At 37.2% G+C, this 26,952-nt stretch overlaps 1 long non-coding RNA gene across 4 annotated transcripts in view; it reads left to right on the forward strand.

Moving 5' to 3' along the window:
- The window catches only part of LOC128774254 (uncharacterized), a 179,508-nt gene that overhangs the window by 18,385 nt on the left and 134,171 nt on the right, over positions 1–26,952 (forward strand). For all 4 annotated transcript variants that reach the window (XR_008418790.1, XR_008418788.1, XR_008418789.1 and 1 more), the window contains one exon: positions 2,366–2,426. This is a non-coding gene — a long non-coding RNA (uncharacterized LOC128774254). The remainder of the gene's footprint in view (positions 1–2,365; positions 2,427–26,952) is intronic.

Raw genomic sequence — 26,952 nt, forward strand, 5'->3', positions numbered from 1 at the left:
GTGAATATCTGATTGAAGCCACACAACAAGCCTGCAAAGGAATTTTTTTTTTGCCCTATTTTTCAGAAGGAATGATGCAGTCCTGTGAGGTTGTGTAACTTGCCCAAAGTCCCTTAGTTAGCAATGTTATACCTGAGATTCAAATCCAGGGCTTCATGACTCTGGAAGCTATGATCTATTATATAACCACACCCTTACTGGGCACACAGAAACCAAGTCTCTGGTTAAGTTTTACTTTCAAAATCAAAAAATAAATAAAAGGGAGTCAAGATTTGTATTAATTTGGAGAAAAGGCAAGAGAAACAACAACAAAACAAACAAAATAACCTGGGGCAACAGAAGATTTGGACAGACCATTGAAAAGAGCATTGGAATTGGATGTGTGGAGGAAACGAAGGGTACTTGTATGTGGTGATGGTATTTCATTGAAGTCAAATAGTAGAAGGTGATATTATTCCATATCCATCATAAAGAATTAGGATTTTATTTTTCCAAAATGTAATAGCCCATAAAATGTTTAATTTAAAGTAAGTTCAATCTAATTAGAAAATTCTTAGGTCCTAGCATAAAGCCCAAAGTCTGCTTATACCATGCTCTGAAAAAGTAATTGCTTGTCTCATAATCTCATAAAGGTATCACAGATAAGATACAATGATTGATTGTTAAGCTAGGGTATGGGTAGCCAATCCAGTGGAGAAGCCACAGCAAATGGAGTGCATAGCGTGTTTCAACTGAACACACAGAGAGAAGATGGGTAGAATGATCAGTCCCTTATATTAACTGGAAGTCTGCAGTGTATGTAACCCTCCAAACTCTATAGTCAAAGGGGAAACATGAGAAAAAGAGTTAGTAGAAATCGCACATGTCAGCCTCTCCATTTCATAGGAATAGCTAATCAAATATTTCCCTACAAGTTTAGAAGCAAAAACATATCACTGGTGATTACCAGCCTGGAAATGTAAAGGAAAAGATTTTCAAAGATAGCTGCTTTAATGCTGTCTCCTGTTATTTGAGGAAACAGAAGCTGAGAGAAGTGCTATGACTCAATCTGAATTATAACTCATAACTGGGAGAACCTGGATCCAGGTGCCAGTCCTTCTGTATTCGATATACAGTGAAACCTTGGTTTTGTGAGCATAATTCATTCCAGAAACATGCTTGTAATAGAAGGCACTTGTATATCATAGCAAATTTCAAGAACCATTGACTCAGTTGTGATCATTTGACATTCAGTGTCATGAACGACTTGTATTACAAGACATTGCTCATTTATCAAGTTAAAATTTATTAGTGGGATGCCTGGGTGGCTCAGTAAGTTAAATGTCTCACTCTTGGTTTTGGCTCAGGTCATGATCTCGTGGTTGGTGAGTTCGAGCCCCGCGTCAGGCTCTGTGCTGACAGCTCAGAGCCTGGAGCCTGCTTCTGATTCTGTGTCTCCCTCTTCTCTGTCCCTTCCCAGCTCGTGCTCTATCTTTCTGTCTCACTCTCAAAAATAAATAGACAATACATTTTTTTTAATTGATTGTAGTTTTACTTCCTCACTTCTATTGGACCCCTGAATTTAATCTTTCTGCAAAGTCTGTAATATCTGTTGGGCAGGAATACTTCATCTCCCACTAAGGGAATGCAACTTTCTCTTACTCCTGCTTCCTAAGATTTGATTCTCTCCTTTTGTTCCTGATACTCTATTTTTCTCTAGCTATCACTTATTTTTCTCTTCAAATGAGTCAATAAACCCTCTGCAAAGGAAGCTGATAACATATACCAGAAACCTTTTCATCTTTTTAAAGTTCATATTCTTTTTGGCTTACCACTCTCACTTGAAGAAATATTTGTCTAAATAAAGAAACCAAATGGCAAATGAAGACTTCTGCTCAAAATGTTTTCATCACAGAATGACGTGTGATGATGAAAAAATTACAAAGACCTCCATATTTAGTGATATTGAAATAATTAAGTAAATTAAACTGTTCATATACTAGGATGTTATGCTCCCATTAAATACTTTTATGAAAACTTTTAATAATATTAAAACACATATGAGATTATAAGTGGCCAATCGCATGGAAAATAAATATTTCTTTTGTTTGAAAAGAGTATTTGCAGGGAAAAAAAACTGAAGAAAATGTACTAACTTTTAAATATCTTTTTAGTTTAGAATAATTTTAAACTTACAGAAAACTTGCCAAGATAGTATAGGGTGTCTGTGTACTCTTCACGTAGCCTTCCCCTGACGTTGACGTTATATAGTCCACGGTACATTTTCAAAGTGAAGAATTCAACAGTTTTACAATATTATTAACTCAACTACACACTTGATTCGCCTTTCACCAGTGTTCTCACTAAGATCATTTTTCTGTTCCAGGATCTAACTGAGGATACCACATTGCATTTGGTTACCATGTTTCCGGAGTCTTCTCCAGTCTGTGAGTGTTTCTCTGTCTTTTCTGTTTTATTTTTTCAAGTCCTTGAAAAATCTGAAGAACTCTTGTCAGATCTTGTTAGAATGTTTCCCAATTTTGGTTTCTCTGATGTTTTCTCGTGATTAGTCTGGGCTTATAGATTTTTCAAAAGTGTACCCCAGAGGGGAAGTGCCCTTGCCATCATGTCATACCGGGCAGGACATGGTAACAACATGGCTTATCACTGATGGTGTTAACCTGGATCACCTGGCTGAGATAGTGTTTACCAAGTGTCTTTACTGTAAAGTAACCATTTTTCTTTTTCCATACCCTGTTCATTTAAAGTCAACAGGCAAGTTGAGGGGCATGAAGGCACACTACCTAAAGAGGAGTATGTTTACAAATATTATCAGGAATACTTCTGTGAAGAACATCCTTCCTGCGGTTATTAATGTATCCATTGTTTATATTGCTTTGGACTTATATATATTTATTTATTCTTTGGGTTGTAATCCAGTACTGAGTTTTTCAAAGCCCACTAAGGGCGTTAACATTGAATTACGCCATTCTAATTGACTTCTCTTTTGCTACCTTTAGAATATGTCTGTTTCTTTTTAATGAGCATATGCCAATTTTGTGACCAGAACAGGAAACAAAAACATTAATATCTATGTTAACCCCACAAGGGCAGACCAGTAATCAGATTACTCACATAGTCCAGTGCAATATTTGTTTTCGCCAAGGTTGTGTGAGATTGGGCTGCCATGTGCTGATTTGGGGCGAGACTCACTCACCTTCATTGCCCGTATGATGAGTTGAGGGCTACCGATGAGACGGCTCATAGCTGACTCTTGGGCTTAGCCTACACGTGTGGACTTATGTGTTAGTGCTCACCAGTGTGTGTTCTGACAACAGCACACAAGAGCAACAGGAGTGGGGACAGCAGGAGTGGTGGCACATGTCTTTAACCCATGTGCCCTCTGGTGCTGAAAGCTGGGCTCTCGAGCCACACCCATTGCTAGCTCCGCCCCCAGGGTGTAGCTGTCCCCTGGAGTGGCTGTGGTGCATCTCCTCAAGGATTTTAAAACCATTGCTATGTAACTAAAGGGGATCTTCTGCTCTTTTCTCTGATGTCTGTCATTAAGGATGTTATTCTCTCCTGAGTTGGGCCTTGTCCATGATTAGAGGGAGAGACATCCCTTGCATGAATGGAACCACTCTAGAGGTATGGTCAAAATTGAAAGAGGCCATTCTAGAAATGCAGTGATTATGGCTTAAAGAATTCCAGGAAAGGGGCGCCTGGGTGTCTCAGTCGGTGGAGCGTCCGGCTTCGGCTCAGGTCATGATCTCACGGTTTGCGAGTTGGAGCCCGCGTCGGGCCCTGTGCTGACAGCTCAGAGCCTGGAGCCTGTTTCGGATCCTGTGTCTCCCTCTCTCTCTGCTCCTCCCCCACTCGCGCTCTGTCTCTCTCTGTCTCTCTCTCAAAAATAAGTAAACATTAAAAAAAAATCCAGGAAAGATGTGGTTTTACGTTTATTCAAGGAAATTCCAAATAATAAATTTCACATGACAGGAAAATGTTCGCATTTTCTTACCTACTCTGGGTAAAATTGTTGACATTTTCCTGCATACTCTGGATAAAATTGCATTTGTGGTCATCGTCAACAAAGCAGAGTAAAAACCTTGAAAGAATCACTGGACCTCAGTGGTCCCTGGTGATAGAGCAGAGGTTGCAGCATCATGAGTATGTCGCCAGTATTGAGTAAATGCAATTAGGAATTGCAGAGGCAGCAGGATCTATAATATTGCAACACACACAGATTCCAAAGGGCAGTGTCACTGTGGCCAATAACAGTGTTACTTCTGTTTTATTTGTTTTATTTCTGTTTTATTTTTTTTTATGTTAGGAGATGTAAAGTTAGCCAGGAATTGCAGACTTGACATACAGGGGGAAAACAGAGAGAGAGATTGACAAAGAGGTGGTTCTTGGATTTGTGCAGGAAAAGGTGGTGTTTAAGTACTGTAAAGATTCTTCACATATCCTAACTGATAGGACATAGGAAAGTGAATATATGCTTCTTCTTTACCAATTTTGCTAGCTCTTTATCAATGAATCACTATACCTCACATGGCCTATGAATTTAATAAGGCACCATTTACTCAAAGTGTTATGCAGTGAAAAGACCCCCTCCCCCAAAAATATTTACTGGGACCCAGCACATTCAAGGGGTAGCCCTTTTTGTGTCCCTGTTCCCACTGCTATGTGCAAATTCCCAAACAGCATGTGTTGGGGGCAATCCTTTCATACATTTAGCATATCATGGTTTTGTCCTTGGCTCAGTGGTCAGATCTCCGAAATATTGGTCAGAAAAAGAGAAGGAAAAAGTTGTTTCCTATATTTGGGTCTTGCAAATTGTTCCCCAACAGAGCTGAGAGAGAAGGATCACTTCATTTTCCCTTAAAAAATCCCCTAGGGTTTGGGGCACCTGGGTGGCTCAGTTGGTTGAGCGTCCGACTTCGGCTCAGGTCATGATCTCACAGCTCGTGAGCTGGAGCCCCGAGTCGGGCTCTGTGCTGACGGCTCAGAGCCTGGAGCCTGCTTCGGATTCTGTGTCTCCCTGTCTCTCTGCCCCTAACCCACTTGCATTCTGTCTCTGTCTCTCTAAAAATAAATAAACATTAAAAAAATTTTTTTGAAAAAAATCCCCTAGGGTTTGACAACTGTGTTTCACTGAAGAAGAAAAGAACCCACTACTTTCACCAGGGAAACCTCTACTGAGCTGTGTTGCTGGGGAATTTTGAAAATGTGACCTCATGTGGAGTTTTAGCCAGCTGTTGTCCTTGGACCAAATCCTGTTGCAATTTATAATGCTCCTTCTCCATGTAAAATCCTGAGGTCCTAAACATGTAACAGGTTCATACTACATAATTACAATTGGATTAAGACTGTGATAAAGTAAAGTAAACATATATGTAGGAATTACAGAAGGTAAAAAAAATATATATATATATATACAATTAAAATTATACAATTATATTTATATATATATACAATTAAAATTATATATATGTGTGTGTGTGTATATATATATATATATATATATATATACAATTTTGTGAGTTCGAGCCCTGCGTCAGGCTGTGCTATCAGCCTGGAGCTTTATATATATATATATATATATATATATATATATATATATATATATATATAAAAGATACCTTTATATATGAATTTAACCTCATGAGGGGTGCCTGGGTGGCTCAGTCAGTTAAGTGTCTGACTTCAGCTCGGGTCATGATCTCACGGTTCATGGGTTCAAGCCCCACATCAGGCTCTGTGCTGACAGCTTAGAGCCTGGAGCCTGCTTCTGATTCTGTGTCTCCCTCTCTCTCTACCCCTCCCCCACACGGTCTCTCTCTCTCTCTCTCTCTCTCTCTCTCCCCCTCTCCCTCTCCCTCAAAAGTGAATAAACATAAAAACAAAAATTAAAAAAAATTAACCTTACTAGTAACCAAAGCAATATAATCGAAAAGGTTGCATTTTGCCTATTTCTTTGGCAAAGTTTGGGGGTTTTTTTAGTGTTCAGCACTGGCAAGTATGTGAAAAAATGGCCTGTGATTCACTGTAGGGAGGAGTGTAAATAACTATAAGTTTTTGGAAGGGTAATTTGGATATAGCTATCAAAAGTTTTACAATGTACATATATTTTAGTCCAGCAATTCTACTTCTAAGTAGGTTTACTCAGTGTTTTACCAAAAAAAAGTTTATTGCAAGGCAACAATAATTAAATCAAAAGGAGAACTAATCTAAATGTCAGAGTAAAAATTTATAAATTATATGTTTATATATGAACTTCTCTGCAGACATTAAAAATAATATAAAAGTATCTGAAATAGAGGGAATATAATAATACATCATAAATAAAAATAGTATGTGACACCAGTAAGGTACAGCATTATTAAACATATATGACATGTATATGTGTATATATGTTTATGTGCAAAAAGATTACTTAGAAATTTTAACACTGGTCTTCTCTAAATGATGACAACTGGAGTTATTTTCTATGACTTTGGTGGTAATTTTTAAGTTTTCATTGTGCAAATTTTCTACGGTGAAAATACGTTTATAATCTAAGCAAACTACATATTATAACTTTCAAACTGCTACCTTCTCACTCATACATATGGACACATACATTGTCTTCTGACTGCCCTGGTTTATATTTATATACTCTACTAATATATCACTTTTATTAAGATGATCACATTAATGTTTAGGAAGATTCTGAAGTCAGAGCAATTAAGTGATAATAAACTGCTTTCACAAAACACATTTTTAAAATTAGTAGGATGCATAAATTTTAAGCCCACAGCTTAATGAACCTTTACATAATTAAATGACTTAGGCAGAGACATAGAGCAATGCCATCACCTAGATCAAGACCTAGAACATACCTGTTATCTCAGAAAGTTGCTTATTAGGACTTTCTGGTTGATGGCCACCCGGCACTTTAATTCATGGTAGTTGCAGAAGTCATGGTCAAACCTACCATGTGTTTAGCTCTTGCCATGGGCTTGACTCTGTGCTAGATCCTCTAAATACACTATCTCAGGGCGCCTAGGTGGCTCAGTCACTTAAGCGTCCGACTTCTGCTCAGGTTGTGACCTCACGGTTCATGGGTTCGAGCCCTGTGTCAGGCTCTGTGCTGACAGCTCAGAGCCTGGAGCCTGCTTTGGATTCTGTGTCTCCATCTCTGCCCCTCACCTGCTCACGCTCTGTCTCTCTCTCAAAAATAAATAAACATTATGGGGCACGTGGGTGACTCAGTTGGTTAAGTGTCTGACTTCGACTCAGGCCACGATCTCACAATTTTGTGAGTTTGAGCCCCGCATCAGGCTCTGTGCTGCCAGCCTGGAGCCTATTTCAGATTCCGTGTATCCCTCTCTCTCTGCCCCTTCTGCTCATGATCTATGTCTCAAAAATAAATAAGCATTAAAAATTTTTTTTAATTAAATAAATAAATAAATAAACATCTCATTTAATCCTAATTCTATATACGATGAAGAAAAGAAGGGTTTTCAATATTAATCAACTAGCCACACAAATTGTTATCAGCAAATAGAAGACAAGCAGGTATTTGGTTGTCTTGAGTTTGGTTTCAAACTTGAGTATTTTTTCCACATTTTGCAGGTTTTCAATAAGTTGAACAATGGAGTTTGGTAATAACCACCCTAAAAATGACTTGACAGAAAACAAGTTGAGACATCAAATAACAGAAAGCTGACAGAGAGAAACACTGGAGACCCTTAAATGCCTAGGGGCAGATAATCCTTAAGTGCCCAGCACACTCAGGAACTGGTTTGGAGAGGTTTTAGGATTAAAGTGACTATAGTACATTATATTGTTCCCAGAGAGCCCAATCCTCAAAAAGAAGATTATACCTCCTTCAAGGATTTCAGGACAACTTTCTAGCTTCTAGAAGTTTTAATTTAAAAAAAATAATAATAAATAAATAAAATAAATTTTTATTTATAAAAATAAACACTGTGTAGTAACCAATTGTAAAACAAAATAATTCACCCAAAATCTCACAGAACACCAAATAGTGATTACATTAACAGAGATTATGAATCTGAAACTAAATTAAAATTCATTTTGGTGACTATGTACAAGTTCTCAGTTCATTTCTCTTCCTACAGTTTCATTCCTCTGCAGAGCTGGATGGAAATTTGCATTTCCCCAGGCTCTGCTTCTTTAAGTGACTGACCAGGAGAGGGGCTGCTCCAGGACTTACAACATTAATGGACCACACACCAATTAGCAGGGGAAGGAATCAGTCCTTCCAATGCATGTAAATTAAGTATACAATCAGCAGGCTTTCTCTTTAGCTAAAGCCCTTCCATGGGAAAGAACACTCAAGAGACCCTCTCTTTTCCCTTTGCAGCAGCAGAAAAAAAGGGAAAAAAAGGGCAATCACCCTCAATTCTGCTTCAGAGATAAATTAAAATGGCTATTTGTATCAGGTGGGAAAAGTAAGGGTGATTTCCCACATCAGGGAACCACCATTAAGGATCCAGAGCTCTATCCTCTGGCTATATTACTCATATTTATTTCCTGTGGGTTTAGAGAAGCAAGAATTAGAAATGAATGGCATTCCTGACTGCTCACAAGGGATTCGCCTCAAGCCAAACTCCTGCTTTAACTTTGCACAGTTCTTAAGTCTCCAGATGCTGTATGTGTGACTCTGCCATTAGAAATCTTCAAACTTGTGGCAAACCCAGAAACAATGAGACAGAGAAGTCACACAGTTTGGGAGAAAGAAAACAGCAAGGTCAAACAGATACCTGAAGCCCAAGGGACAGGATATTTTCGGAGGCAGGGGCATTAGAGAAAGAGGATGGGCCATAAAGATAATTTTGATTTCTTTGAACCATTGAGCTCTCAGATGTAGGATAAAGGACCCAGCCCAGAATCAGGCAGACAGTTAATCAACCTCTGAACAGGATATTGCCATTCTGAATGCCCTATTTCCAAAAATCAAAAACTCATCTGTATTTCAGCTGAGTCTTACTCATAGAAGAAGCATTCCAAAGCTTTGATGTCTGTTAGTATCAAGGGATCAGGCATGCAAATTAGCACTGGCCCACAGGCCCTTGGCTGAAATGACACTCATAGCAAGTGCAATGTTAAGGGGACCTGCAAAATATCAACAGTGACTTTAAATACACCTAATTTTTCTTAAAATCTGTTATGGAGAGCTTCATATAGAAATCTTGCATGCAATTTCTGTACTCTGGGGAAATCTCAGATTTTAAAGAACCTTCACCCAAACTCTCCATTCTCCCTTCTACATCCACTCTCCCTCCCAATCCTAAGCATTATTAATCCACCTTCTCTTGAATGTACCTCCTCCACTCTATATCACTGGATGTTCTTGATTTAGAAAATCTTGGGGGAATTTTTTTTTAGCATTTTGAATCAGAGAAGATGCTTTACACTCTTTCCCAAAGTATTCTACAATTTCTGTAACTTATTCCCTTACCGTAGGGAGATCTCAATCCTGACTGCCCCTGAAAAATACCTGGAAAACTTGGAAAAACAAACAAACAAACAAACAAACAAACATATTTTGGACATACCCAAGACCAATTAAATCTCCAAGGGTAAGGCCTAGACAATTATATTTTTTAAACTCCCTAAGTGACACTGATGTTCATGTACTAAAAGTTAAATGCTTACATCAAAGGAAAAGCAACAAAGGACAGCTGCCAATTTCAAAGTTCCAGCAAACGGTTCTCTGCTATCCTGTGTTATCATCCCAGATGAAACCCTGGACATTTTGAACAGAGTTTCATAAGGCAAGGTAAGCAGGATATAAGCAAGGGATTCTGTGCCAGGGCCCTAATCCCTGAATCACTCTGTAAGATTACAAACCATACTTTTATCTCCTTGCAGATCCCCGCCCCAGAAAGCAATTTGGAGGAAGAAGCTTCAAAACAGAAATAATCAAAATGCTGCAGTAGGAAATCTGATAGGAAACATACAGCACGAGAAGAAAAATATCAGGCAGCATTTCATTAAGTCCCCAAAGCCCTGAAAAACACTGATTTGAGGGCCAGAAAAATCTCATCAATTATAATACTTAGTATGTCTTCTAACCTGAAAAAAAACCCATTATAGTCAATATGATGCTTGGACACAGAGTGTCCGAGTCTTGTAAGGATGGATTTCTCTGCAAAGACCCCAAAGCACTTGTTAGCAGGGATTTGCCTTGTCAACCTTTTCATTTTCCTTCTCAAGCCTTATATGCAATGACCTACTAATGATGAAATACTAATGTTACATGTTGGATGGATTAACTGGGGCACGATTTAGCTCCTTCACATCACAGACAAAGACAGGAACATTTGTTTGCATTTTTGAAACTAAGACCTGGATGGGTCAGTGACTTTCCCAAAGCTACATGTTGACAAAGAAGAGAGTAAGGGCAGATTAGTGATCACCATCTTCAACTGGACTAGCACTATTTTCTGTGCAATCTTGTTCTCTATTTCTTGATACCTTGTTGGCCCACTCTGCATGATGAACGTATCAAAACTTCTGCCCTCTCTTCAAACATAATGCCCAAATTGCACCTCTTGTAAGCTTCTTTCCTTATAATTTTGGCTTGGCTTGCAGATAGCCCTTTGTGGCCACTCAGACACATCCTTTACACCTTCAGCCTCACAAGCGATGGAAAATTCCTCTCTCTCTCCATATCTTTTTGTCTTTTTTTCTCTTCATATTTTTATTCAGCACTAAAGGGATCTAGTTGCTTCAGGGTTTTTGGGGTTTTTGTTTTGTTTTGTTTTGTTTCTTGTTTTTTTGTTTGTTTTGTTTTGTTTTGACACCAGACCTCATAAAAAAAAAAATCTCTCAGACTTTGGTTCCTTGAGTAGCTTCTCTGGAGGCAATAATTCTCCGTAAAAGATGTTTTGGGCAAGAATGAAACCTTATCTAGGGGCTCCTGGGTGGCTCAGTCGGTTGGGCATCTGACTTCAGCTCAGGTCATGATCTCACAGTTCATGGGTTCGAGCCCCGCATCAGGCTCTGCGCTGACAGCTCAGAGCCTGGAGTCTGTTTAAGATTCTGTGTCTCCGTCTCTCTCTGCCCCTCTCCCGCTCACACTCTGTCTCTCTCTTTCTCAATAAATAAGTAAATAAATAAATATTAAAAAATTAAGAATGAAACCTCATCTAATCCTTTTCTGTTTTCAGGGCTGTCCTGTTATATTTATCTTTCACTCTGAGTTCAGGTGATTCTGATATTCATCAGGGGTGAGGTCACTGTACTAAAAGCTGAAAATGCTCAACTAGCATGGCAAAGTTCCAGTTATGCTGGGTTCTCTTTTTCCAAAATTACTGTCACAGGTAACGTTCTGGAAATGTTGAACCATCTCATACAACAACCTAATCAGGCTGACTTGCTGAATAATTACTGTTACAAGGAAATGCATTCATATCTGAGAGAAACTTTATAAATGCATTTGAATTAAGGTACATTATTATTAATTATACAAGAAAAGGATTTTATGTCCATTAATGACATCTGAAGCATCTGAAGGCAGGTGAAAATAAGTTTGGTGTATATAGGCATTGGGTGTGGGGAGTCGGGGGGAGGGATACAGGTCCTAAAAATCACATTAAACTCACTCAGCAGATACAGAAGGTAAACTTGATTTAGTGATTTAAAGAATGAAGGTGAGCAGGTCAAAACCTGTGATTCATTTATTCCTCTGGGAAACTACAATTTTAGTTAATATTTTTAAATGTATTTTTGGGACACCTGGTGGCTTAGTTAGTTAAGCATCTGACTTGATTTCAGCTCAGGTCATGATCTCGCTCATGATCTCGCAGTTTATGAGTTCAAGCCCTGCATCAGGCCCTGTGCTGTCAACCCGATTGGGTTTCTCTCTCTCTCTCTCTCTCTCTCTATCTCTCTGTCTGTCTCTCTCTCTCTCCCCCCTCCCTCACTTGCTCTCTTTCTCTCTTTCAAAATGAATTTAAAAATTAAAAAAAAATTAAATGTATTTTTAAATTTTTATGAGAGTTATACAAGTATACACATCATTTAAATTGCAAATAATGTTGTGCTCACTTCGGCACCACACATACTAAATTGCAAATAATGTTATCAGACTCATCAAAAAGGGACCGTTTTCTTCCCATGACATTGCACTGCCCAGAACTACCTCTCAGAAGCCACCATTCTGTGTTTCAAAGCAATTTGCTTCTACTGCTATTTGTATTAAAGGATTTCAGATTTCATTCGTGGTAGGTAAACATTTAATTCTCTTATTGGCCCACCTCACATCCTCCATGCTTCCTTTCCGGAACCTTCCAAACCTGACTCAACTTCATGGAATTTTTGGCATTTCGTAGTCATAGTAGCATTATTCTTATTCATAAATGTTGTTCATTTGTTGCCACCAAATAATATATTACAATAATGTTAATTTTCCTATACAACTCTTGGCTCTTCCTAAATTTTGTGTTTCATTTTTTTGTCTGGTGTTTTATGTGAAAATTAATATATTTTTTCTAAATTCTTAAACAGATCTTCCAAACACCTACTAGTATTATTTTCAGAATTTTCAAATAAAATTTAAATTATATAATTTCCAAATATCCAAATGCATGAGGAAACTTCTCATATTCCCTTGTTTACATACATATTATTTATTCCCCACTGACCTGAGTAGCTCCCTAGACAACTGTTCTATCTTTCTGCCCCAATCTATTGGGCTCTTCTATAGGTTATGGCTGCACAGCTCTCTACTATTTTTTGTTTCACTAAATACAGTCTTTTCTAGACAGCTCTTCTGTGTTAAGCCCTATTTCCTAGAATAGAGCTGCTTCTTTCTTATTTTATTTCTTAACTTTGTAACAATACCTATTAATCAAGAGTGGATGGGAGGCAACAATCTTGAGATCATTGATATCTTTTTTAAAAAGTTTTACTAAGTTTATATATTTTTAGACACAAAGAAAGTGAGTGGGGGAGGTGCAGAGAGAGAGAGGGAGAGAGAGAATCCCAAGCAGGCTCCACACTGTCAGCACAGAGCCCCAAGTGGGGCTTGAACTCACCAACCATGAGATCATGACCTGAGTTGAAACTAAGAGTTAGATTTTTAACTGATTGAGCCACCCAGGAACCTGAGATTATTGATGTCTTAAAATGTCTTTGTCTCTCCAAGAGACAATATATATTGATAATAGGTTTGGTCAAGAATGATAGTTTAGAAAGTATTATCCTTCATAATTTTGTAGTCATTGTTCCATTGTCTCTTACCTTTCAGTGTTTCTGTTTGTAAGTATAATGCCATCCTGATCTTTTGCCTTGTTTTGCCTTTGTTTTCAGGAATCTTTTAGCACCTTACCCTGTTATGGTAAAGTTTTAGTATGACATGCTTTAATGTGGGTGTTTTATTTTCCCTCATTTATTGTATTGTGCTCTCTGTAGGACCATAAATAGATTTATGCCCTTTAGTTCTGGGACACATTAATTTTTAGAGAACACCCATCTCCTGTTTTCTCTAGTCCCTGTTAGTTGGATGTTGGATCTCTTTACTATTTTCTTAATTTTCGTATATTTTATCTCCTGTTTTTGTATTTTTTTAAATCTATGGGAAGTATTGTTTACTGTGTCATCAAACAGTTTTACTGACAGTGTTAAACTTCTTTTATGGGATTTACAATTTTTTTTTAATGTTTATTCATTTTTAAGACAGAGAGAGACAAAGCATGAATGGGGGAGGGTCAGAGAGAGAGGGAGACACAGAATCCAAAGCAGGCTCCAGGCTCTGAGCTGTCAGCACAGAGCCCGATGCGGGGCTCAAACCCACAGACCGTGAGATCATGACCTGAGCCAAAGTCGGATGCTTAACGACTGAGCCACCCAGGCGCCCCGGGATTTACAATTTTTAATGGTCATTTCTTATTCTTGCTTTCTCACTTTATGAATTGTGTAGGTTCTCACGTGTCTGAGAATTCATTTTTTAATGGGTACAATTTATGAACTATGTCTATATGCTAAGTACTCTACCAAGCACATTCCATACATCATATTGTTTAATTCTTACAACAGTTTTTCATGGAAATATTATTTTCAGAAATATTATTACTATTTTATAGATAAAGATACCAACATCAAAACATTTTAAAAATTCTGATTAATTCTGATTATGTAAATACTGTTCACTTTTTACCAAGTGATATATTATGATTATGTTTTTAATTTCTAGACAACTTTTTGTTGATAAATGCCAATGGCAAATCAATTTGACTGCAGATCCCAAATTCCAAAAAACAGTGTATGAGACTGTTAGGAGTGGAGGCACTATTTATTATCTGTAGTTTACTACTTCTAATTCTTCATATTATATGTATCATATTGTCGTTGTTTTCTTTGTTTGTTTTTCAGATTTCTTATATAGTAGTCTCCTGGGGACAGGGGCATATTTCTGTTTTCTTCATAACTCAGCATCCACATCAGTGTCTGGAAAATTAGTTGCCAAAAATGTTGATAATTGAACTGTTTGCTTTTCGAAAGCAAACAGTCACTGCTCATTTTATTGTATGTTCAGAACTCACCTTTCATATATTTACAATTCTTAAAGTAGGACTTATCTGTAATGAGGTACTATTTGTTTCAGTCTTATTATCCATAAAGAAGAGATACTGATATGATCTGCCTTCTAGAATTTTTGTAGAATTAGAAAGGTATTACATGTATTGTATAACAGCATTAGCATACTGTCTGATACCTATGAAACACTCAGTAACTGTTCACTATTACCATTATCATCTTCTTCTTCATCATCACTGTCATTATGCAAGATGTAGGAATAATGCATTCTTGTCAATTGGACTAGATTAAGATAAAACCTGGTCTACACAAAGGAACTTTAATTATGTGATAAAATGCATTAAAAATGTCACTGTTTTAAATACTGTGCTGCCTCTGAAAAATGTAATGCATAGTGACAGCTTTAATTTGAAAATCAATCCAAGTTAGTACTTGAAGCTTCTGGATAAATACTCCTTCAAACATTATAATATGCAGAAATCCAGATATATTCACCTATTAGGAAGTTCATCTGTTTTATAAAGCATATTAAGCTTTACTTCTTGAAATAAACCTTTGGCTATTGTCTCCAATCTAAATTATTTTTCTGTTTATCTATTAAGCTATAGCACTTTATTGGTTATTTATTAAAATATCACAACTTACTTTTCATTTTTTAATTAATCTGTCTTTTCACCCTTACTTGATCCAAAGCTCCTTGTGTAAAGGGTCAACAACACATGTATGTTTGTATCCCTTCCAACAAGAACAACATCTCAGCTATGGCAACAACTTGAATATTTGTTGATGTGAATGCATAAGATAAGCACAAAATTAAGATTAAATTTATGTAACACTGTTCTATGGAACTATACAGTAGAAGTTATTTGCCTGAGACCATATAGGTTTCCTCAGGCTAGAATTCTTTGAAAGTTGGCATTCCTCGAACTTACCACATATGTGACTTTTGTGTGCAAGGTAGATGCTACTGACAAACACAGTGTTTGTATGTCTATAACTTAGACTTCGGTAGTGTTTATAGATTTGTATTGATCAGTCTAAACACTCTCTATGGTGCTCTAATGAGCAACATATATATTTTAGCATAGGCTCCACTAAGGTCATGAAGCACGGCAAAATTAACTAACCCATAAGTGGATCAAACTCGGGATTTGTTTTATGAATAGTGTGGTACATTAGTGATATATTCAGCTATGAGCTTTAAATACTTCTCTAGTAGTACTGAAGTACTACTTTAAGTACTTCACTAAAGCTTTAAATACTTCACTACCCAGCTGTGAGCTTTAAGTATTTCACTAGAGCTTTAAGTACTTCTAGACTCTTGTAGAGTCAGGTGGTGTTTATCTTAAGTCAAACTGATATGCAAGAAACAAGTACTACAAAGCATGATTAAGATGGTGTTGTTAAGGAAAACTCAAGAGAGAAAAGAAGAGTTTTGGTTTTTTAAGCATTTTCCTGATGTTCTCTCATTAAGATATATCTTAAAGTTTGGGATTCAGATGGGTTTACCGGTTGAATACTACCAAACAGTTAAGGAAGAACTTATACCAGTTCTCTGTAATCTCTTCCAGAACATAGAAGCAGAGGGAATACTTCTTAACCCTTTCTAGGAGGCCAGCATTACTCTAATACCAAAACCATGATAAAACATTACCAGAAAAGAAAACTAGAGGCAAATCTGTATCCATGAATATAGATGCAAAGCCCTAAACAAAATATTAGAAAACAAATAGAAAGTCAATTAATGTTATCCATCACACAAACAAAGGAGGAAAAATCCCATGATTATTTCAATAGTTGCAGAAAGCAATCGACAAAATCCAACACCATTTTATGATAAAATTCTCAGCAAACTAGGAATGGAGGGAGACTTCTACACATTGATAAAGACTGTCTAGAAAAAAAAAAACAAACAAAAAGGAAAAAACAAGCAACAAACAACAACAAAAACTATAGTTAATGTCATACTTAACAGTGAGAAACTAGAAGCTTTACTGATAAGTTCAGGAACAAAGCAAGGATGCCTCCTCTTGCCATTTCTTTTCATTGTTGTACTGGAAGCTCTAGCTACCACAACAAGACAAGAAAAGGAAATGAAAGGAATACAGATTGAGAAGGAAGAAATAAAATTGTCTTTTATCAAAGATGACATGATTATCTACATAGAAAATCCAAAAGAATTGCAAAACAAAACAAACCAAACAAAGACTTCTGGGACTAATAGGTGGCTATAGAAAGATTGCTGGATACAAGGTTAATATACAAAAACCAATCATTTTTCTATGTAACAGCAACAGACAAGTGGAGTTTGAAATTAAACTATCATTTACATTAGCATCCTAAAAAAAAGGAAATATGCAGGTATGAATCTAACAAAATATGTACAAGATCTAAATGAGACAACTATAAAACTGATGAAAAAAATCAAAGAACTAAATAAATGGAGAGCTTTCCCATGTACATAGACACAAAAACCTCAAATTTGTCTAGATGTCAGTTCTTCCCAAATTGACCTATAGATTCAATGCAATCCAAATCAAAATTCCAGGAAGTTATTTTGTGGGTATTCACAAAGTCATTCAAGTTTATATGGAGAGACAAAAGACCTAGAATAGCCAACACAATATTGAAGGAGAAAAGCCAAACAGGAGTACTGGCAGTGCCCAACTTCAAGACTCACTTTAAAGCTATAGTAATTGAGACAGTGTGGTATTGGTGAAAGAATAGACAAATAGATCAATGAAACAGAACAGAGCCCAGAAATAGATGCCCATAATATGGTCAAATGTTCTTTGACAATGGATTGGACATAGTCTTTTCAACAAATGGTGAGGCAACAACTAGATATTCATATGTGAAAAAGAAGAGGGAGAGGAAGGAGAAGGAGAAGGAGAAAAAGAAAACAAACACATATGTTATACGCTTATCAAAAATTAACTCGAAATGGATCATAGACATCTTGTAAAATGTGAAACTATACAACTCCTAGACGATAACCTAGGATACAATTTATATGCCCTGGGTATGGTGATGTCTTTTTCAATACAATCCTAAAGCACAATTCATGAAAGAAATAATTGATAAGCAAATGTTATTAAAATTAAAAACTTCTGCTCTGCAAAGGACACTGTGAAGAAGATAAGAAGATAAGTCACAGACTGGGAGGAAATATGTATATGAGACATATATGATAAAGGACTGTTATCTGTTATATACAAATAACTCTTAAAATTCAACAATAAGAAAAGAAGCTGATGAAAAAAATGGACAAAGGATTTGAACAGACATTTCACCAAAGCAGATATATAGATGGCAACTAAGCATATGAAAAGATGTTCCACACCATGTGTCTTTATGGAATCACAAATTAAAACAATAACGAGGTATTACTGCACACCTATTAGAATGGCCAAAATTTCAAAACACTGCCAACACCAAATGCTAGTGAGGATGTGGACCAACAGGAACTTTCATTCATTCCTAGTGGGAATGCAAAATGGTATAGCCACTTTGGGAGACAGGCCATTTCTTGCAAAAGTAAACATACTATTACTATACAATCCAACAATTATTTTCTTTGATATTTACCCATATGAATTAAAAACCTAGGTCCACACAAAGTCTGCACATGGATGTTTGTAGCAGCTCTATTGTGACTGCCAAAATTTGGTAGCAATCAAGACGTCCTTTAGAAGGTGAATGGGTAGGGGCACCTGGGTGGCTCAGTCGGTTGAGCCTCCGACTTCAGCTCAGGTCATGATCTCATGGTCCGTGAGTTCGAGCCCCATGTCAGGCTCTAAGATGACAGTGATGAGCCTGCTTGGGATTCTCTCTCCCCCACCGCACCGCTCACACTTTCTCTCTCTCAAAATAAATAACTAAACTTTAAAAAAATTAAATGGGGTGCTTGGATGGCTCAGTCAGTTAAGCATCCGACTTCAGCTTAGGTCATGATCTCATGGTTCGTGAGTTGGAGCGGTGCTGACAGCTGGGAGCCTGGAGCCTGCTTCGGATTCTGTGTCTCCCTCTCTCTCTGCCCCTTCCCCGCTCATGCTCTGTCTCTGTCTCAAAAATAAATAAACATTAAAAAAAAAAAAAAAGAAGATGAATGGGTAAATTAACTGTGGTAAATCCAGACAGTGGGAAATTACTCAGCACTGGGAAAAAAAAAAAAACTGTCAAGCCATGAAAATACATGAAAGTGGAGCACCTGGGTGGCTCAGTAAGTTAAGTGTCTGATTTCTGCTTCGGTCATGATCTCATGGTTTATGAGTATGAGCCCTGCATCCAGCTCTGTGCTGACAGCTCAGAGCTGGCTTGGAATTCTGTCTCCCTCTCTCTGCTCCTCCCCCACTTGCTCTCTATCTCTCAAAATAAACTTAAAAAAAGGAAAATAAAATATATGGAAGAAACTTAAATGCATATTACTAGGTGAAATCAACCTGAAAAGACTATATATTGCAAGATTCCAATTATATAACAATCTGAAAAAGGCCAAACTGTGGAGTCAGTAAAAAGTCCGTGGTTGCCAATGGTTGGTAGAGAGCAGGGAGGGGTGACTAGGCAGAACTCAGAGGAGTTTAGGGCAATAAAACTATTCTGTGTGGTAGATATGTATCCTTACATATTTGTCCAAACCCTTAGAATGTACCACGCCAAGAGTGAACTGTAATGAAAATTATGATCTTTGGATGGTGATAATATGCCATTATAGGTTTGTTAATTGTAACAAATGTTACCCTGTGTGGGATGTTGATAGTGGAGGAGACTGGAGGGAGTGGGCTTGTGGGGGTATATGAGAACTGTGTACATCTTGCTCAGTTTTGCTATGAACCTAATTGCTCTAAAATATAAAGTACATTGAAATTGGGGAATCCAGAATGAACACTAAAAAAATTGGATTTAAGATAGAAAAAAAGGACAAATAGCAAGGCAGATCACACACACACACACACACACACACACACACATTAAATATTGGCTTCTGCTGTCCCTTAGGAATAGAGCAATTTAAATAGACCCGGGGAAGGCAGCCTTTGCTGTCACAAGAATGGTTTTATGTATCAGTTTGTTAACTTTGAAATATGCCCTTGGACCCCTCTGCCCAAGATATAAAATCTGTAGGCTTGGGTAAGACCTTCACTTGAGATTTGTTTATAGTTTTTCCATATGAGCTTCTGTCACTCTACTTAGGTTCCATCAGCCATAAATTTTCCATTCGGAAATTCCTCTTGATTTCTGAACATGAAACCACTGCAAGCTATGGGCAGTTTGGGATTTCTTTTTCAATTTCTTCAAGACCAAGGAATATGCTGTACCACTTAGACTATAGCCATGAATTAGCAATCTATAGTTTCTGCCTTTGACGGCTGACAGCTCAGCGAGGGAAAATAGTATTTTGAAAGCCGTGGGAATTCAGTCATCAACTTTGCTCTCATGGGCTCTCTTCCAGGGTATTGGGCCTGATTAAAGGAAACATTACTTTTGGAAGCCTGCATTGTTATCCAGCTAAAGTAAAAGCAAAACAAAATAAAACAAAATGAAAAACAAAGACCACAGCACACCTTATTACGATACATCAGAGTTCCATGTTAGCAATCTTGCATTTCCCTATGTGTATACATTTGTTCTCTTTCATTCTCAAGAGTGAGTGTGTGTGTGTGTGGGGGGGGGGGAATACCAAATATAAAATCCAGATATAACTCAATCACACATCCAGATGAAAATATCTCTATTTGCATAAACAGATAGGAGGCCAGATCTTAGATTTTTCTATCAAGGTAGGACAGAGAGGAATTATTGTAGATACAGGAACAGAAGTCATGTTCTAGGATCCACAAATTAGATGTTTAGAAGTCAAAAAGAATAACACCAACAATCCAAGGTTTACTTTTTTTCACGTGTATTTGAGGAAATGGGGGAGAACATAGAGAGTAAAATGTATTTTTAAACAGAAGCTGCTTGGCTTTAAGTCTGCAGGCAGATGAAGGTGGCTTCTTTAAGTGATACCATAAAAATTGGTGCTCAGACACAGGAGACAGAAACCAAACTTTTATCTTAAAAGCAGAGGTGTGCTCATGCCCCTCACTTGGTGAAAGAAGGCCAACACACATTGCAGCTGACATTCACCCGCTGATAAGATGGCTTATGTGAAGCTTTTTCCCAAACAGCCAAGAGAAAGCAGGCATGGCCTCACACCTCACCAGCCAAAGCCCAGATTAAGCTCCATGATGGTTCACTGACTGGATTCCCAGTATTGCAGCTGTGCTTGGAGGACAGGACTGAGCTGCCCCTGTGAGACCAGGTGCTATTATAGCAATCTCAAGGACTTGTGTGAAGATCAATACATAACTGACAGAAAGAGAAATTTGAGTGTAAATGGGGCATGAGGCAAGGAGGGAGAAAGAGGAGGGAAGTCTCAGTGAAGAGATGCCTGAAAATCAAAATACAAACAAGCAGGGGCGCCTGGGTGGCTCAGTTGGTTAAGCATCCGACTTCAGCTCAGGTCATGATCTCACGGTCCGTGGGTTTGAGCCCCGCGTCGGGCTCTGTGCTGACAGCTCAGAGCCTGGAGCCTGTTTCAGATTCTGTGTCTCCCTCTTTCTCTGACCCTCCCCTGTTTGTGCTCTCTCTCTGTCTCAAAAATAAATAAATGTTAAAAAAAATTAAAAAAAAATACAAACAAGAAAAAAGTGAGAAACAATTATGCTAAAAGCACAGCCAACAATTTAAATAAGGAATTTTAAATGTCCAAAGATACCAATGAGAAGATACCATTCATAAAAAGAATAAAGGATATTGATAAATAAGCAGACAAAAGCAAAAGGGATGGAGATTGGAAGGCCGTATTTCCGATGTAGATGGCATACTTTAGTCTGGAGTTACAGGGAACAGATTAGAAGACACCAATATTGATTTACTAGGCATTCAGTAAGAAGAGAACAGAAAGAATGGCAAAGAAGCAAGATTGAAAGAGATAATGGCTGGGAATTTTCCAAAGTGTAAGACATAGTCCACAGCCGAATCCAGTGAGATGAGTGCCAAATAGAAAGCAGATTAAAATAAATTTATAACTATACACATTTTAGTAAAACTACAGAACATTAAGGTTAAAGACAAAATATTAATTAGCAAATAAAAAGTAACATTATCAGATAAAAGGAAAAATTGCATACATATGGCTGCTAATAAATAGCAAGATTCTCATCAACAACAATACGAGCTAGAAGATAGCAGAGTAGTATCTTCAAAGTGTTGAGTTAAAATAACTGGCAGTTTAGAATTCTGTAGCCAGTTAAACTGTCATTCAAGAGTTAGGATGAAGTAAAAAAAAAAAAATCAGACTAATGGGAGTTTATTACCCATAGACTTTCTTGAAAGAACTACTAACAGAGGTACTTCAACATAAAGAAAAGGCAAGAGTGTAAGAGTCTGGTGTGAGAAAAAATAGCATGATAAAAAGTAATGAAATATACTTGTTCATTTAATTCAATATTTACTAGAATTAATCATTTATTTGTGCTTGACACGTTTAGAAAACAATTTAATAAGGAACATGTGGATGAAGTGTTAAGAGAGTTAAAACACATGGGGGTCCTTTTCTACTTGGGAGGAACACAGTGGAATGAAATAATTTTGGCTTATTAGAAAAGTGTACAGTGAGGTCTATATATTAAAATTTTAAGTGTAACCAGTGAACATTTAAAATTCTTATCTCAAATTTACAAACCAATAAAGCAGGAAAGCATATTTTATTTATTTATTTATTTATTTATTTATTTATTTATTTATTTGTCAAATTGGCTTACATACAACACCCAGTGCTCATCCCAACAAGTGCTCTCCTCAATTCCCATCACCCACTTTCCCCTCTCCCTGCCCCCCCATCCTCCCTCAGTTTATTCTCTGTATTTAAGAGTCTCTTGTGATTTGCCTACCTCCCTCTCTGTTTCTATTTTTTTCCCATTCCCTTCCCCCATGGTCTTCTGTTAAGTTTCTCAAGATCCACATATGAGTGAAAACATATATCTGTCCTTCTCTGACTGACTTATTTCACTTAGCATAGTACCCTTCAGTTCCACCCATGTTGCTGCAAATGGCATGATTTCATTCTTTCTCATTGCCAAGTAGTATTCCATTGTATATATAAACTACATCTTTATCCATTCCTCAGTTGATGGACATTTAGGCTCTTTCCATAATTTGGATATTGTGGAAAGCACTGCTATAAACATGGGGGTACATGTGCCCCTATGCATCAGCACTCCTGCATCCCTTGGGTAAATTCCTATTAGTGCTATTGCTGGGTCATAAGGTAGATCTGTTTAACTTTTTGAGGAACCTCCACACTATTTTCCAGAGCGGCTGCACCAGTTTGCATTCCCACCAACAGTGCAAGAGGGTTCCCATTTCTCCACGTCCTGTCCAGCATCTATAGTCTCCTGATTTGTTCATTTTAGCCACTCTGACCAGTGTGAGGTGGTTTCTGAGTGTGGTTTTGATTTGTATTTCCCTGATGATGAGTGACATTGAGCATCTTTTCATGTGTCTGTTGGCCATCTGGAAGTCTTCTTTGAAAATGTGTCTATTCATGTCTTCTGCCCATTTCTTCACTGGATTATTTGTTTTTTGGGTGTGGAGTTTGGTAAGTTCTTTATAGATTTTGGATACTAACCTTTTATCCAATATGTCATTTGCAAATATCTTTTCCCATTCCATCAGTTGTCTCAGAAAAGCATATTTTAAAAGAAAGGGATAAAGAAAACTTTGCCCAAGCAGGGGCACTTGGGTAGCTCAGTCAGTTGAGTGTCTGACTCTTGATTTTGGCTCAGGTCATGATCCCAGGGTCCTGTGATCAAGCCCTGTGTTGCGCTCCACGCTTGAGATTCTCTCTCTCTCTCTCTCTCTCTCTCTCTCTCTCTCTCTCTCTCAAATTAAAAAAAATAAAAAGAAAAAAGAAAAATTTACCCAAGCAGAGCAAAAAACTAGAAAAAACAAGTGTTAATAAATAAATAGAATAAATGCTAACAGAATAAGCTTGTTTATAATAGTCTTTCAGATTAGATTTTTGAAACTCAGCTTAAACGCTCAGCAATGTTGCTTGCAAGAGTTATTTCTTGCAGAGAAATTCACAAAAAAAAACTTTAAAATAGGAGGTATGGGCAAGACAGCCAAATATAAATGAAAGAAGGCTGGTGTAACAATATTAAGATCAGACTAAATAGAGTTTTAATGAAAAAGAATCAACAGTTTCATAGAATGATGTTGCAATAAAGAGTGATTGATTCAGTAATGTGAATGAAAATAGCTGTTTTGCTGACAGTCTAGCACCATGAGACAGACTTCATCTGTTCACACAGCTTGACCATCTTTAAGACATCATCTTCAAGGAGACCTCTGGTAGTCTCATCTCTGTCTTTCTCATGGTACTTCATATGCTTTGAAACTTGGAGTCCATATTTTTTTTAGAAGGTAAAGATTCTTCAATGTCAAATATTCTCATAAACAGTTAAGTAATTAAATATTTAAGCAGTTTTGTCCAATAGGTTGACCAGTCTATGGTACCAGGACATCAATGGCTGAAATGCGGTCTTCCGTTGTAAGGTTTGTCTCAGTCAGAGCAGTGACTTATGAAAGAACAGCAGAAATAATTTGCTCGAAAAGGAATAGAGAAAGTGATTCTTTTGATGTCTCTTTTTATGATGATAATTCTTGACAGAATAGCCATTTTATCAGTAAATGAATTCCAAAAGGAGAAGAAGGATATTGAATCTGTCTCTCTACATTTTTTTGTTTTCCATAGAATCCTCACATATAGAATGAAATTTGGATTAAAAAATAATAAACTGTAAAAAAGATATCACAACAGAGCCATTTAATTTCTTTTTGCTAACACTTTATTTTTCTGTCTAAAACCCCAGAGTGAAGGTAAAATATAGCATTATTGCCGAGAACAGTAAAAACATTTTCCCCTTTATGCTACCACACTAAAATGTGATTTAGATGTAAATATAACTTCTATTTCCAAATATTAACTTCAGGATGCACTACAGACCAGTTATTCTCACAAAATATGTATCGCAGAGATATAGTTCAAGAACACACTCATAACACTTCATCCTCAGCATCCTGATTGCTATAATACCTCCAATTCCATAATCCACAACAGAGAAGACACAAATGCCATAATATGTCCCAAGCAGGTAGATCTGCCTGTGATTGTCGTCATTGATGGGGCTCACTTAAAACATGGATTTCTCAAATTGTTCCTGGGTTTAAGATGTATTGTATTTCAGCCTCTTTGTCAGTCTTTGTCCTGTTCTCTACTTTCATTGATTCAGTTTAACTGTCTTCATTTTTTTCCTGCCTAGACACTCACCACCGTCTCTCAACTAGTCTTCTTTCACCTCTCTCTTCTGGGACCAACATCTGTGTATTGCACATGGTAGTACTTGTAATGTGCACATGTGACTATATGCCTGCTTTAAAACTTAAGTGTTTTTTGTTTGTTTGCTTGCTTGTTTCCATTTCCCACCTTATTCACCTTTACCACAGTTCTTTGTGGTTGTTGTTGTTGTTGTTGTTGTTGTTTATTTTGAGAGACAGAGAGAGCAGGGGAGGGGCAGAGATAACTGAGAGAGAGAATCCCAAGCAGGTTCCATGCTCAGCACAGAGCTCACCACGGGGCTCAATCCAGGACCCCGGGATCATGACCTGAGCCAAAATCAAGACATGGTTGATCAACCGGCTGACCCAGCCAGGCGCGCCTCAAAACAATTCTTAAAGGTAGTTATTTGTAGGTTTTGGTTTTTGGTTTTAAATGGGACTTAGAATGCAAGTCATCCAAATTCCCACAATAGCTAAGTAGAAAGTAGGATCTGAATTTAGATTTATCTCCAGAACCTAGGTTCTTAATTATTATAATACCTCAATGTGCTTTGTTGTCCTCTCTCTTACATCTGATGTCTATCCTGTCTCCCTTGTATCTGAAATGAGCAGCAAATAGCTCTGTAGATAACTATGCTTTCCTGTCCCTCTTGAAAGCCATTCTGACTTGCCCCCAAGCTCTTCCATTTTCTCTGTTTTCTGTCTGTGTTTCTACATCCTTCATCTAAATAATTTTGTTCTTTCTTTCTTTTCTTCTCCTGTCTTCTCCTTCTACTCATGGGCTTCCCCTAATGCCAAATTCTTGGAGTTGTACTTGAATTTATACTCTCTTTTTTGACTGACCTTTGTGTACCAGTCTTCAATTCCATGCTAATGACTATTTTCCTAAATGGATACTTTTGTTTTAGAGTCCTGTTATCACCTCTCACTCAACAATAGCTAACTGAATGTCCTTCCGGAATCCATATGTACCATTTTTATTTTGTAAATCTATTAATTTTTTCCTATAGGATCTAGAGCAAGTAACCCAATTGGATGTGTCTCTATATGCTCTCTTTAAAACAAATAGATAATTTCTGCAGTTTCTACAGGCTCTGGAGTTTGGTGATTCCTTGTTCCAATCCACCAGAGATTCACCTTTAAAATTTTAAAGTCAAAATTTTGAAGTTTCTCGTAGTTGGCTCTTTAAGGGTCCATCTCTCTGACTAATTGAGATCATAGTTCTCATTAAAGAAATAGTCTGGTAAATTTTCAGCCTTGATGACTTACATCCTGACCCATCTTATTATATTAAACCTCTATCTTGAACAGCCCATTCCCACTTGGAAATTTCTGTTTTCTTAAAGCCCTCCATTTTGTGAAAAACTACATTTTGCATTTCTGTCTTCAACAGTGATCAATATTGCTACTTATGAGCCTCATCTATAAGTCAACTTCTTGAGTACCTATTTTGTATTTTATTTTCATTTCACCCTTCTGAATAATGGCCCCTAAAACATTGCAAATTTATGCTCTGCCTTAGAGACATCCAACCTGAAGCCAGTATGTTCTTAATGATTTCTTCTTCATCATTCTCCAAATCATTTACATCCTTCATGTTTTTTTCTTTTTTTCCCCTTTTTCTTTATTTTTTAAATTTTATCTTTTAGTTTTTAAAATTTACATCCAAATTACTTAGCATATAGTACAACAATGATTTCATGAGTAGATTCCTAAGTGTCTTACCCATTTAGCCTATCCCCCCTCCCACAACCCCTCCAGTAACCCTCCGTTTGTCTCCATATTTATGAGTCTCTTCTGTTTTGTCCCCCTCCCTGTTTTTATATTATTTTTGTTCCCCTTCCCTTATGTTCATCTGTTTTGTCTCTTAAAGTCCTCATATGAGTGAAGTCATGTGATTTTTGTCTTTCTCTGACTGACTAATTTCACTTAGCATAATACCCTCCAGTTCCATCCACATAGTTGCAAATGGCAAGATTTCATTCTTTTTGATTGCCAAGTAATACTCCATTATATATATATATATATATATAT

This window comes from Panthera pardus, unplaced genomic scaffold (assembly GCF_024362965.1).
Source record: "Panthera pardus isolate Hobbes unplaced genomic scaffold, ASM2436296v1 HiC_scaffold_3, whole genome shotgun sequence".
In the NCBI taxonomy this organism is placed as follows: Eukaryota; Metazoa; Chordata; class Mammalia; order Carnivora; family Felidae; genus Panthera; species Panthera pardus.